The sequence below is a fragment of the Dermacentor silvarum genome, chromosome 3, assembly GCF_013339745.2.
Source record: "Dermacentor silvarum isolate Dsil-2018 chromosome 3, BIME_Dsil_1.4, whole genome shotgun sequence".
In the NCBI taxonomy this organism is placed as follows: Eukaryota; Metazoa; Arthropoda; class Arachnida; order Ixodida; family Ixodidae; genus Dermacentor; species Dermacentor silvarum.
Window position 1 is genome coordinate 96,522,466 of NC_051156.1, and position 11,127 is coordinate 96,533,592.

The 11,127-nt window shown below is 46.4% G+C and overlaps 1 long non-coding RNA gene across 1 annotated transcript; it reads left to right on the top strand.

The window, feature by feature from the left end:
- Positions 1-3,010: 3,010 nt before the first annotated feature.
- LOC125943904 (uncharacterized) lies at positions 3,011-10,446 on the top strand. Its single transcript, XR_007465983.1, has 3 exons — positions 3,011-3,073; positions 8,246-8,519; positions 10,326-10,446. It is a non-coding gene; the product is annotated as an uncharacterized LOC125943904 (long non-coding RNA).
- Positions 10,447-11,127: the final 681 nt, after the last annotated feature.

The following is an 11,127-nucleotide window of genomic DNA, read 5'->3' on the forward strand; positions in this document are numbered from 1 at the left end:
ACATGAATAGACGCGTGCCACTGACGCTCGAGTTCAGAGCAGTTTTCCTTTTTTTTTTCTTTTGCTCCGTGGCGATGGTGAAGCGGACGGTCAGGACCTGTCCTGACTGTAACGACTTGATGATGACGACTGCTCGTCAGCATAGTAGAATGTACGGAAAGAGGGTTGGATGAACACAGCAAATCTAGTTTGAAGTTGTTGTGCGGTCTCAGTAGTTTGAGTTCTGCTTGTTTTTATAGCCGTAGCATTAAAAGTCGAGGCCATCTTCGACTTGAAACACACGTATCGCAGCCAGTGGGGTTATTTCACAATAAATTTAGTCTGACGGTAGGCCTTATAATGAAAACATTTATGTGCCGACGCTTATCTGCGCCACTGATTGAAATTGTATTAGATTGCTTGCCTTGTAAAAACGTGTACATCAACTTTTTTTTTAAATCACATAAGGGACATACATGAATTATGTACTATTTTTAAAAAGAACACTTGCTAAAAGATTATCATATTTATTTATTATTATGCAGTAGTTTCGCAACACAAATGTGTATTAAAGAATACACGGCTGTCGGCAGTGGCATGAAGAAGAGCTGACATCGGCTGCACAAATCATAACTACTTGAAAACAAACATTACATTATCAAATCGTCCACTTCTTGAATAAACTTAAAGGAACAGACCTCTGTAGTGAATCATCGGGAATTAAAACATGTGCTTAGGGTGTATCTTACAGCTACTGACGACCGCCTGCGACCATCTGTTTAATATTTAGATTTATCGGATAATGTCTCACCAAATTGTATAAGATACTAGTGCCCTAAGCTGTGGCTTTGAATAGGTTGCTGGTAGGTTGATATGCTTCTGTAAGAGATTATGGGCACTGCATTGATTTTCTGTATTATTGAGAGTGTTGTATGCCGCGTTTTTTTTTCACCTCAATTTTGCAATCTTCATTGACCTTGTTTGCTTTCTACGTTGAGAAATTTTTCACATCACCCCTAAATTCTAAAAACAGGTAAGCCCTAAGATTTTCTTGAGAAACATAACCTAAAATTACTTCTCACATTGTCAAATGTGTGACTCTGCATTCGTACACCTTTATAAGTTTCTGTATTGTCCTTGGGGACAGGCAGGGGTCGAGGCACCCCGCTGCTCTTTGGTTTCTAGCCTCTGTTTCTGGCCTTATCTTTTAGCCTCTTAGGCAAGTTCTGAATTATTTTTTGCAGCTTTAACTTTTCATTCATTTTTTTTTCAATAAATGTTTTGCAGCTGTAGTGAACAATTAAACTGCTGTTGTGAAAAGTGCATGCAATACGAAAACCACTTAACTTCCGGGCTGAAACGTGGTTTCTGAAAGATGCTTATTGGTAGTTTCATCTGGTCCGTTCATTCAGAGACGCCCTGCTGTGACTGAGCGCTCCTGTAAAAACTGTTTTCTGCGATACTCCATTTGAACTTGAACCAATATCATCAGTAACTATTGCGTTGTCGCAGTGGTGAGCCATCATGTTATGTAGCGATCTTTCCGTTTCGCTGTTTAGAATCTTTCCATCACATGCCAATCCGCTTTTAAACGCACAGGTGCAGGTGCAGAGAATATGACGATGCGCTCTTCTCGCAATCAGCTGTCACGGACACTGAAATGTTTGCGCACGTCACGTTGGCTTATTCGACCGGTATATGCCATACAACGTCACGCACTCGCTGAAACAGTTTCATTTCAGGCGATGTAGAGATCAGTACAAAATAGTCGCCATCTCGTATGTAAAATTTTACATTGTCTAGAACGCAAAAAGCTTGGAGAGGAGAGAGAGGGGAAAGTATAATATAACGTGTGATCACTCTTAGATTTTGCGGAATTTTCAAAAAACACGTATTGCAGATAATATAATTCAATTCCTTCAGCTTGTTTATTCTGAGAGGCGGGCATTACTGAATTGCCCGAGAATTCGAAGCACTACTGAAAACAACCATCCAATATTTACTAATTAGGTTCCTAATCAATTACTTCACGGCACATATTGCAATTTATTGATTGTAGCAGGTGAGTTTGCAAGGCGTATTCACTCGTAATGAATTTTCATAATAACACCAGTCTGCATATATGCGCCATCAAAGTCACCGCAAAAGTACACGGTTGTTCCACTTACTTTTTCAATGAACGCTCTCTTATGCACTGAAGCACAGAAGTAAGTCAAACGCTCATGTATTTCGTCCGCCAATTTTGGGAATATTATCTAGAAACTAGCGCCATCCTGGAAATAATACCGAGCGGACACTTCTTGCAAGCTCATCAGCTACAATTCATAAATGGCAATACGTAGCGTAAAGTAGTAAAGAAGTGAAATACATAATTGGTATAATAAAGTGAATATGTGGATCGATTATCGTACTAGTAATGTGCGCTTCTTCGAATATTCAATTCAACTACAAGAAATATCCCGTCGGCCGCAGGTGATTTTTTAAAAATTGAGTTAAAACGTAAAAACTGGAGAATGTAAGGGGCATTGAGTAATGGAATTGAGTCGGACGCATTAACTCAAAAGCGGGGCACGTGCAAAGGTTAACATGGTAAATTTTGACCTACACACAATGCATTACAGTCCAGCAGCTATAGACGAACGTAACAGTGGGACTGACTTTGTACTAACTTTCGTGAGGGCCCTTTTTTATTAGAGGGCCAGGGACGGTCCAGCTTGTCTTTTAACATGTTGTATTGCAATCCTGGGTATCATGGGTCACTGAGCTTAAATTACAGTACTCCTTGCTTTTTGTGCAATAACGTTTTCCTTAAAATACCAAATGTACAACAATGTTCCATTTCGTGTGGCTAACTCCTAAAGGATCTTCTTTCTTTTCGATCGATCTTTCTTTCCGTTTCTTCGTATATATCGTCAAAGAACTGCGCATGGGTATTCATTATTACACTTAAAGGAATACACAAAATATTAGAGCTTACATGTGAAGGTTTCACAACTTTAAAGAGTCGTGGCGATGCATTTCTTTTTCTGCAGAAGGACCATGAAGCTGATGTTGACGCTTCTCATCTTTGCCATTTCTGGCCTTTTGGTGCCAGGTAGGCGTCCCTCAATAAACCAGAAATTGCATAACTTCACGATAGCCACAAAAGTTATCAGCACTCCACCGCTGGACGTAACTTCATGAAATGAAACGATGACTTACACCTAAAGGAAACACGAATCTACATAGCACGTCTGAGCGGTCTCCTCGGAAATCTGCCAAATTGAAGAAATAGAAAGTGGGCCGTAGTTCGCAGACTTCAAGCGGTATGGGCTAGTTCTTGTGGTAGTTGCTCTACTACTAAGCTGTGCTGGCCAGAAAGTTAGTTAGAGAGGGCACAGGAAAACTCACGAACATTTGAGTTGCAAATCAATAGCCCCTAAAAATATTATGAATGAACTTTTATATTCACTCCCTGCACCACATAATGAAATCAGAAAAAGAAAGTTAATGATTGTTCAAAGGGCGGAGTTGAGTGGCCTGAGAACGCGCGTTATTTACGAATATTTCAGATGAGTACCATTTGTGGCTTAGCGCATGGAAATACGAAGAAACCCTAAGATCTTTTCTATATTGGAATGTCAAGTTATCCTTCGAGTGAGAAAACATTACCTAGCCACACATAGCTAGAGGCATGGTCTTTAAGGACACTCGGATGGATGGATAGGTGGGTGTATACGCGCCGGATGGGCGGAAGCGAAAGGAGTGTTGGTGGCGGAAAATCAGCGAGCACACAGAATATTGAGGACAGGGTCTTCTTTTCTGACTTCTCCCGGATTTCGACTATCTCGGATCTCTCTTGCATAGCTTTGATGTCTGACTGACTGGTAGTTGCGACAACTTCCGAAGGAAGGTTATGCGGACCGTCGAACTGGGGCAGGGCCCGATCGTACGCTACGAAAAAAGCCCTCGCTAGTTATGGTGCGAACTGGCTTGGTGTACATCCAGTAGACAGGCATGTACTGGCTGCTGGTTCCAGCGTGCGACCACTACTTCTTTTTCTTTCTGGGGTTTTACGTGCCAAAAGCAGTTCTGATTATGAGGAACGCCGTAGTTGAGGGCTCCGGATTAATAGGGACCACCTGGGGTTCTGTAACGAGGACTACAACGCACGCATACCGGCATTTTTGCATTTCACCTCCATCGGAATACGGCCTCCGCAGCCGGGATTATCGTGCGACCACTAATTAAATGATCCGGAACGTTCGCCATATCGACGCGGACGAAGAAGGTGGGCCAAGCGACACGCACCAGTCCATCCACTGTTCCCGGGAGAGCTCCTCGGCGTTAACTTTTGCGTGTATAGCTGCCGGCGTAAGCAACACACTCCCGTGTTATCACTCTTGACACTTGCGGCTGTTGTGTTCTCACCTTGCCAGTCGTGAAGTTGTTATCGACACAACCAGTGCCAATTCGCTCGTCGCATTTTCGACAAGCGCGTGAGCACCGAAAAACAGGTATATGTTGTTGCGGGACCATAAAAAGCGTCACAAACTTCTAGTAATTTGGAGTACACTGTGCACCACGACCGAGCTGGTTCTCGCTAACTGCGTCACAGCGCCCTGTGCGACCAGCATGCCCCAATGTACCCCCAAATGTAGCGAAATTACTTTTCAGTAATATTGTGCGTCAGAGAAAGCCCCACAAACTTCACCTAGTAAGATGCAGTACCCACGCGAAAATAACTGCGCACCACGGCCGAGCTGATTCTCGCTAACTGCGTCACAGCGCCCTGTGCGGCCAGAGTGCCTCAAAAATACCGAAATAAATTACAATAATGATGGGGCCCACAGAAAGCGTCGCAAACATGTGCCAGTACGATTCATTTACTCAACCTAACTGCGCCAGGTCTGCCGAGCTGTATTTCGTTAAGTGCGCCACAAGTCTCCGTTCCGCGCCGTAATCCTAAATGCGTCCCAGAGTGTCAAAGAAAATTTCTCACCTTGCCGTAGTCCAATAGTGTCGTAGTGCCGTGTCGAAGTGCAGAAGGAACGCAAGAGTACACCGAGAGCCCAAGAAACAGGCTAAGTGGACTCGCTCCGAATATTGGGGATGTATATCGAGTCTAACGGTGCCAATGGTGCCGCACTCAGAAGGATCATCGCCAAAACGGAGAGTGCTCTCGGCCTCATCCGGAGGATCGCCAACAGGCACCGGGGAATCAAGGAGGACAATCTCATCCGCATTATACATGCTTTTGTGCTCTGCCACCTTTCATACTCAGCAGCCATGCTTAATTGGCATGTTGCAGAGAGGAACAAGTTAAATTGCCTCATCAGAAAGGTCTTCAAGCTTGCCCACGGCTTACCTGTGAGCACTCACACCGAATACCTGTTAAAACTCGGAGTGCACAACACGCTCGACGAAATAATAGAGGCGCAAGAGCGTTCACAGCTGCTCAGGCTATCCGGAACCCCGGCGGGCCGCAAGATACTCGATGAGATGGACCTCTACTCTGTCGACCACTGCCCCGACGCCGTGCAGATTCCCAGCGACATCAAATCTCAACTACACATCGCGCCCATTTCCCGCAATATGCACCCCGCACACAACGTCGGCAGACGTCGGGCCAGGGGTAGAGCTCTACTCGAACATGTCCGTAACAACCACATTGAGGCAAGCTTCGTGGATGCCGCAGCATATGTCCAACAAGAAGCGTTTGCCATCTCCATCGTCGACTCTAATTCCAGGATCACTTGCTGCGCTACAGTACGCACTTCGAAGTCGAACAGGTTGCAATCGCGCTGGCTGTGCTCGATGGTCGCAGAGAGGTAATATATAGCGATTCTAAGGCGGCCATTAAGGCCTACCAAACCGGGATGGTCTCCCCTCAGGCCCTTCGCATTCTCCAAAGCTTGAAAAGTATCTCTCCGCATTCTCTCATTTGGTTTCCCGCTCACTTCGGGTCGACTGAGGGCTCTCCCTCTAACCCTAACGACAGCGCGCACGAGGCCGCGCGAGGACTCACTGACCGCGCCACCTCCGCAGTCCCCCTACCCCGCGGGGAACCATTGATGACGTGTAATGAGATCACTAAGCATTATTATCTGTCAAGACGGGTATTTCCCCTCCCGCACCCTGCCTTATGCAGGGCGCGGGCGGTGACCCTTCGACTTTTACAAGCTCGTGCGTATCCTAACCTTGCGGTTCTTCACGCTATATACCCTGAAAGGTAATCCCAGAGCGGACTGCCCCTCCTGTGGACTAACTGCAACATTTAACCATGTGTTGTGGGGGTGTGAAGCCATCAGCTCCGCCTTCAGCGAGGATAGGTGGGCCGCGCTTTTGGGCAGCCCCGAACTCAACGACCAAACCCTGGCCGTCGAGAGTGCCCGCGATCGGACCGTCAAGCTCGGCTTGCCGGTCCCTACGTGGGACTAGCCGGGTGGCGCGGGGTGTCCCCTGCGTCGTCTCTGGACCTCAATAAAGTTATTTCACTCACTCACTCACTCACTCACTGTAAAAAAATGACCGCGCGGACGGGTCCCCGAACAGGCGAGCGCTCACATGCGCAGCCGGTTTCGCTCGCTTTGGTGGCGTGTCTGGCGCATCACGCATGCGTCTGGCGCGTCATAGGCCTATCGCTAGGCAACGCACAACAATTAAGTAGAAAAATGTCCGTTCATTTATATGCAAAACTTTTTTTAGGTTTAGCGAAAAAAAAACCAAAAATAAAACATTGTCTGTCAACTTCATTTCACATTATTTTGTTTCCGCTGCTGGTTGTAACGTTCCTGTGTATTACGTGATGTCCGCGATATAGCAGTTTTGTAAACGCTGCCTGTCGGCTCTGCCGTTCAAGCCCAATGCCGCTTTGACAGGCCTATCATGTATTGATGTATCATGTAATAAATTATTATTAGTAGTATTATTAACTAACCGACGACATCAATACTAGCGTGGCGTATTTCCTGTAGCCAGGTTTCCCCGAGTTTCCCCTCTTGAACAAACCAAGTTTGCCGAGCGATAGCCTGGTTTTGGTTGCTTTGTCAAAGGACACAGACGCTGCTCAGCGCCGTTAGCAACTACCGCACCTACAATTGCATCACAACGCACAGACGCTGCTAGGCGCGGCAGCAGCAACGCGCGAATTGACCTGCATGTTGCGTTTCGCTTCAACGCAAACTAAGCGTTGAAAGCACACTGCATACGAAGCTACCAGCACCGGCACACTTTGTACACATCGCTGATCGCTTTGAAAATGAGGCCCGCGCGACGGCGCTCTTTGTCCACATAGCAAATCGCTTTCAGGATATGGGCGCCCACGCGGCGTGCGCTGCAGCAGCGCGTAGTGGCAGGCTAAGTCCCAGTTTGACCTTGGCTGAGCTTGAAGGTCAGATTTACAGAACCAGGCTTTTTCTGGGCCTTAGCTGGAGTAGTAGAGCTCTCGCTCTATAAGGGTATTGAAGCAAAGCTTTCTGTGGGAACCCTTTCACAATTAGCAGAGCATTGCATGCTACTGCTGCTGCTGTGTTGCTCCATAGCTCACACACAGCAAAGCACTCGCGTAAGAAATTAAGATACCGCCCCTCGAGATGTGCAAGTGGTGAGTTTTGTTATTTGCGGACTTACGCAATGGGAAGCAAATGGTACTGAACGACCTCATTGGAACAAACAGCGTATAATTCATTTCTTAAAGCCTTTCCATGCCTTGTTTATTGGGGTTACGCACGACTGCTCGGCTGTCTTCTTGAGAAGAGTAGTGTGGAGGAGGGGGAGCGATGGGACAGTTTTCGTGACTGAGCAATAGCAATGGTGGTCGGTCCCGCATAAAGTGTACGTAAGTTTGGGCTGATTCCGGAAAGAAATTAAAATCGCTGTCTCGTGGATCGCGTGGTGGATGGTCTTCTCCTACTCTTCCGGTCAGGTCTGTAATCATTATAGCCGCGAAAAGCGCGGTGCAGGCGAGACGTTTTACAGCATTTTTTAACCGCTTTTCGGCGCCTTCGTTTCATATAGATAACAACAGGTGCTTTTAAACTGCATCGTATTTTTCTTGATGTACCACAACAACATTGGAAGACTTCGCCATTAGCTCTGTAATTCGAGCTAGTAATTGTGCGAAGCAGCCATGATGCTCGGTGCTGTGGTACAGCCAGAGTAGGTGGAAATATAGTTGCGTCCACCATCATGTCCCTTTTTTATTGTTCACCGGAAAGGTGGACTAAATTTCGAGATAGTGGTCAACTATTCACATCTAATTATTTCGCCTGTATTTCCTTCACAGACAGTACAACTTTGCCAAATGGTGAGGCATTTGGAGTTGCCTCAAAGGAAGCTCAGCGCTTGGACGGAAGTGCTGAAGACGCCGAAGCCCGTCTATCTGTGGCCTGTGTGAACAACAACTGTGCAGTTTCACTGCTGAGAAAATAAGGGCAAACCCCGGGAAAATGCATTCGGCACTGAAACGCAGCCACGGCTACTTCGGTCCGTTTCTTTTCGGAAGAAGCAGCTCAGTTCCTGAACCGCAGCTGCAAACGACGCCGGGCGGAATAAACTCCGTGAGTGCACTTTTCGGATGGTGGTGAAATAATGGATAAATACATGAAGGCGGAATTATACATCTTCACCAATTTCCCTCGCCCAAGCTAGCGCTTTGAGACAACTGGGGCGTTAGGTGCGCTGCATGGCAAATATTAAGTCATAAAAGTCAACGCGCACATCTTTTAGCTAAGGATTGAAGAAGTTACGAGACGTGTTTGTCGCCGTAGTCACTACGCGTCTCAAATTGAACTGCAGTGCCCTGGCACGTTTCTCCGAGATCAAGGTCGCCGTGCATGGTGATTCAAACGTTTTAATAATGAATGAGAATTCCGCTTCATCTGCAAGGTCCATCGTGGTGGTTAAGGGATGCGTTCATCACTTGAATCTGTAGAGTGCCACTTGTCGTAGTACGCCATTTTGCTTTGCTGGTCCATGAAGCCTTTTTGCGTTCACCAAATTCCACAGTGTATGGGTCCTGCAAAACTTTTTTGAATGAGAGCCATTTCTTGATAAAATTATTTATATTCGACACACGAAAGTGGTGCACATATTACGAATATCACGTGCAGTGTCCCGTCGAGTAAACTGACTGATTGGTACTGCGACAACCCCGTTATCCCTGTAGGGTTGAAGGCGGAATGTAAGTGCAGGTGGCCCGTCACAACTTCGGTGTCGGTTTCCCTTTGATTTATTGATTGATTGATTGAACTCCCACATATTTGTTGATTGGTTGGCTGCTTGTTTCGTTCGCTAATACAGGGTTAGCAATTACGTCTGCTCTTACATTCCCAGTGATACTAACATAAATTTATTCCGTGGGATTATGTTGATTGCTTCTGTTCTCTTTAATTGAAGCGGGTAATTTCCGACAAAATTTGTTATTTCCTGGCTCAGATTACGCATCCTAAGAACGAACAGAGTGCTGCCAACTGTTTTCATTGAATAACTGTTTCTGTCATGTCGACTACACTTGCGTGAAAACGCGTGCATCCGAATGGGTCATGCCACTCTTGTGACTGAACACGTTCAATGTGCTCGTGTCACACAGAGTAAACGTGCTGCATCGGAGCACTAAGAACTTTCCAAAAGTGGCTTTAAACAGGGCACACGTAGTTAAAACAACTGGCGAGCAGTTCCTTCGCACATACAATGAGTGCTCGACGTTAGTGCTCGGCTTACTTCCTGCACACCATTTGCATAGCAGTATTAATACTAATTTAGTTCATAGAATAAAATGCTACAGCATAGCGCCCATCCGTCATCGCCTTTGTTGGCTGGCGTCGACTCGATCCTCCCGATGGGCAAGCGAACTGATGTGCAGCCTGGAGCGCAGCACCAGAGGCGCTCGAGTCAGGTAGGTCACCTGGGAGGGGAAGGAGCGAAGCAGTTGTGCAGCAGCGCTGTGAAGACAAAGTCTGTAACTAGGGGTGCCGTAAAACACGTTCTTCAAGCAAGAGCATTTGAAAAACAGGCGATCCACCAAAGACGTATATCTAACTTAGATCCGCGTTTAATGTTTACCACGCGGCGTGTCGTCGGGCGTGTACTCACTGTCCACTTTCTGTCGCAGTGAAGTTAAAGCTCCGACGGCGGATCTTCTGCACATGCGTGAATACGCTGAGTAGTCCGGAAGCGTTTCACAGCGCTTTTATTTTCCTGAAACATATAGTGAACCAGAGTAGCTTCCACATGCGATGGTTTCGCATTTGCCCACGTGCGGTAGAGAAAATGAGAAAAGTCCGGTAGGTCGAGTTTAACACTGATTGTTGTGTTCTGTCTTATTTTATGTGGTAAATAAGGTGTTTATGCTTTCTCTTCCCCAGTTCAAGCTATCCTGAATGAAAATGTGGGATGCTTTACAGCGAAGCTGTCTATCGCTAGGATCCCAGTGTTCTCTCATGGCGTAACGTCGACACAAAACTATCATCTTCAACGGTTGATACCCCCAAATGGTATGGCTCACACCCCCGTAAGAGGCTACACGCACTTAGGAAAGTGAAGCGAACAGTGGGCACATTATTTAGAATCACGCATAGAACATACAGAACAGCTTAAGCTTCAATGAAGCAAAAGCTCAAAACAAGCATCCGAACCACATCACTGATGATAAGGCGCTTCTGCGCCTACATGCAATTTGAAGCACGTAGCTCTCCCCGCATACGCTTCCCCGTAAAGATTACTGTTGCGCAAGCTGACGCGGCAACGGCAGCTTGACTGTAGCATACAGAGCTGGGAGTGATGTAACTACAATTTTTTACGTAAAGAACAACCACCTAGCATATGACTTGTGTTGTGACAATGCTATGGGAAGCCACGTATAGTGAGGACACCTCAAACAGCAGCGCACATACGATGCGCGCCGAATTTCTCTTCTCTCTGGTCCACCCATTATAGGTGCACGAAGTAGCGGCGCAAGTCAAGTTGCAGGCCGTCGAAGCGTATTAGGCTAATAATTAGGTAAACTTCATGTGAATGTCGCGACGTGAATAATTTCAAGCTACGTCGCAATGAGTAATCGTTCTAGTTGCCGTTTAGAGCTTCGCTGTCCAAGCACCTTCACAGCATGGATTGGAGACATTTTAACAGCTAAGCTGTTTAAGCTTGAGTTCCAGCCGTGCCTGGCGA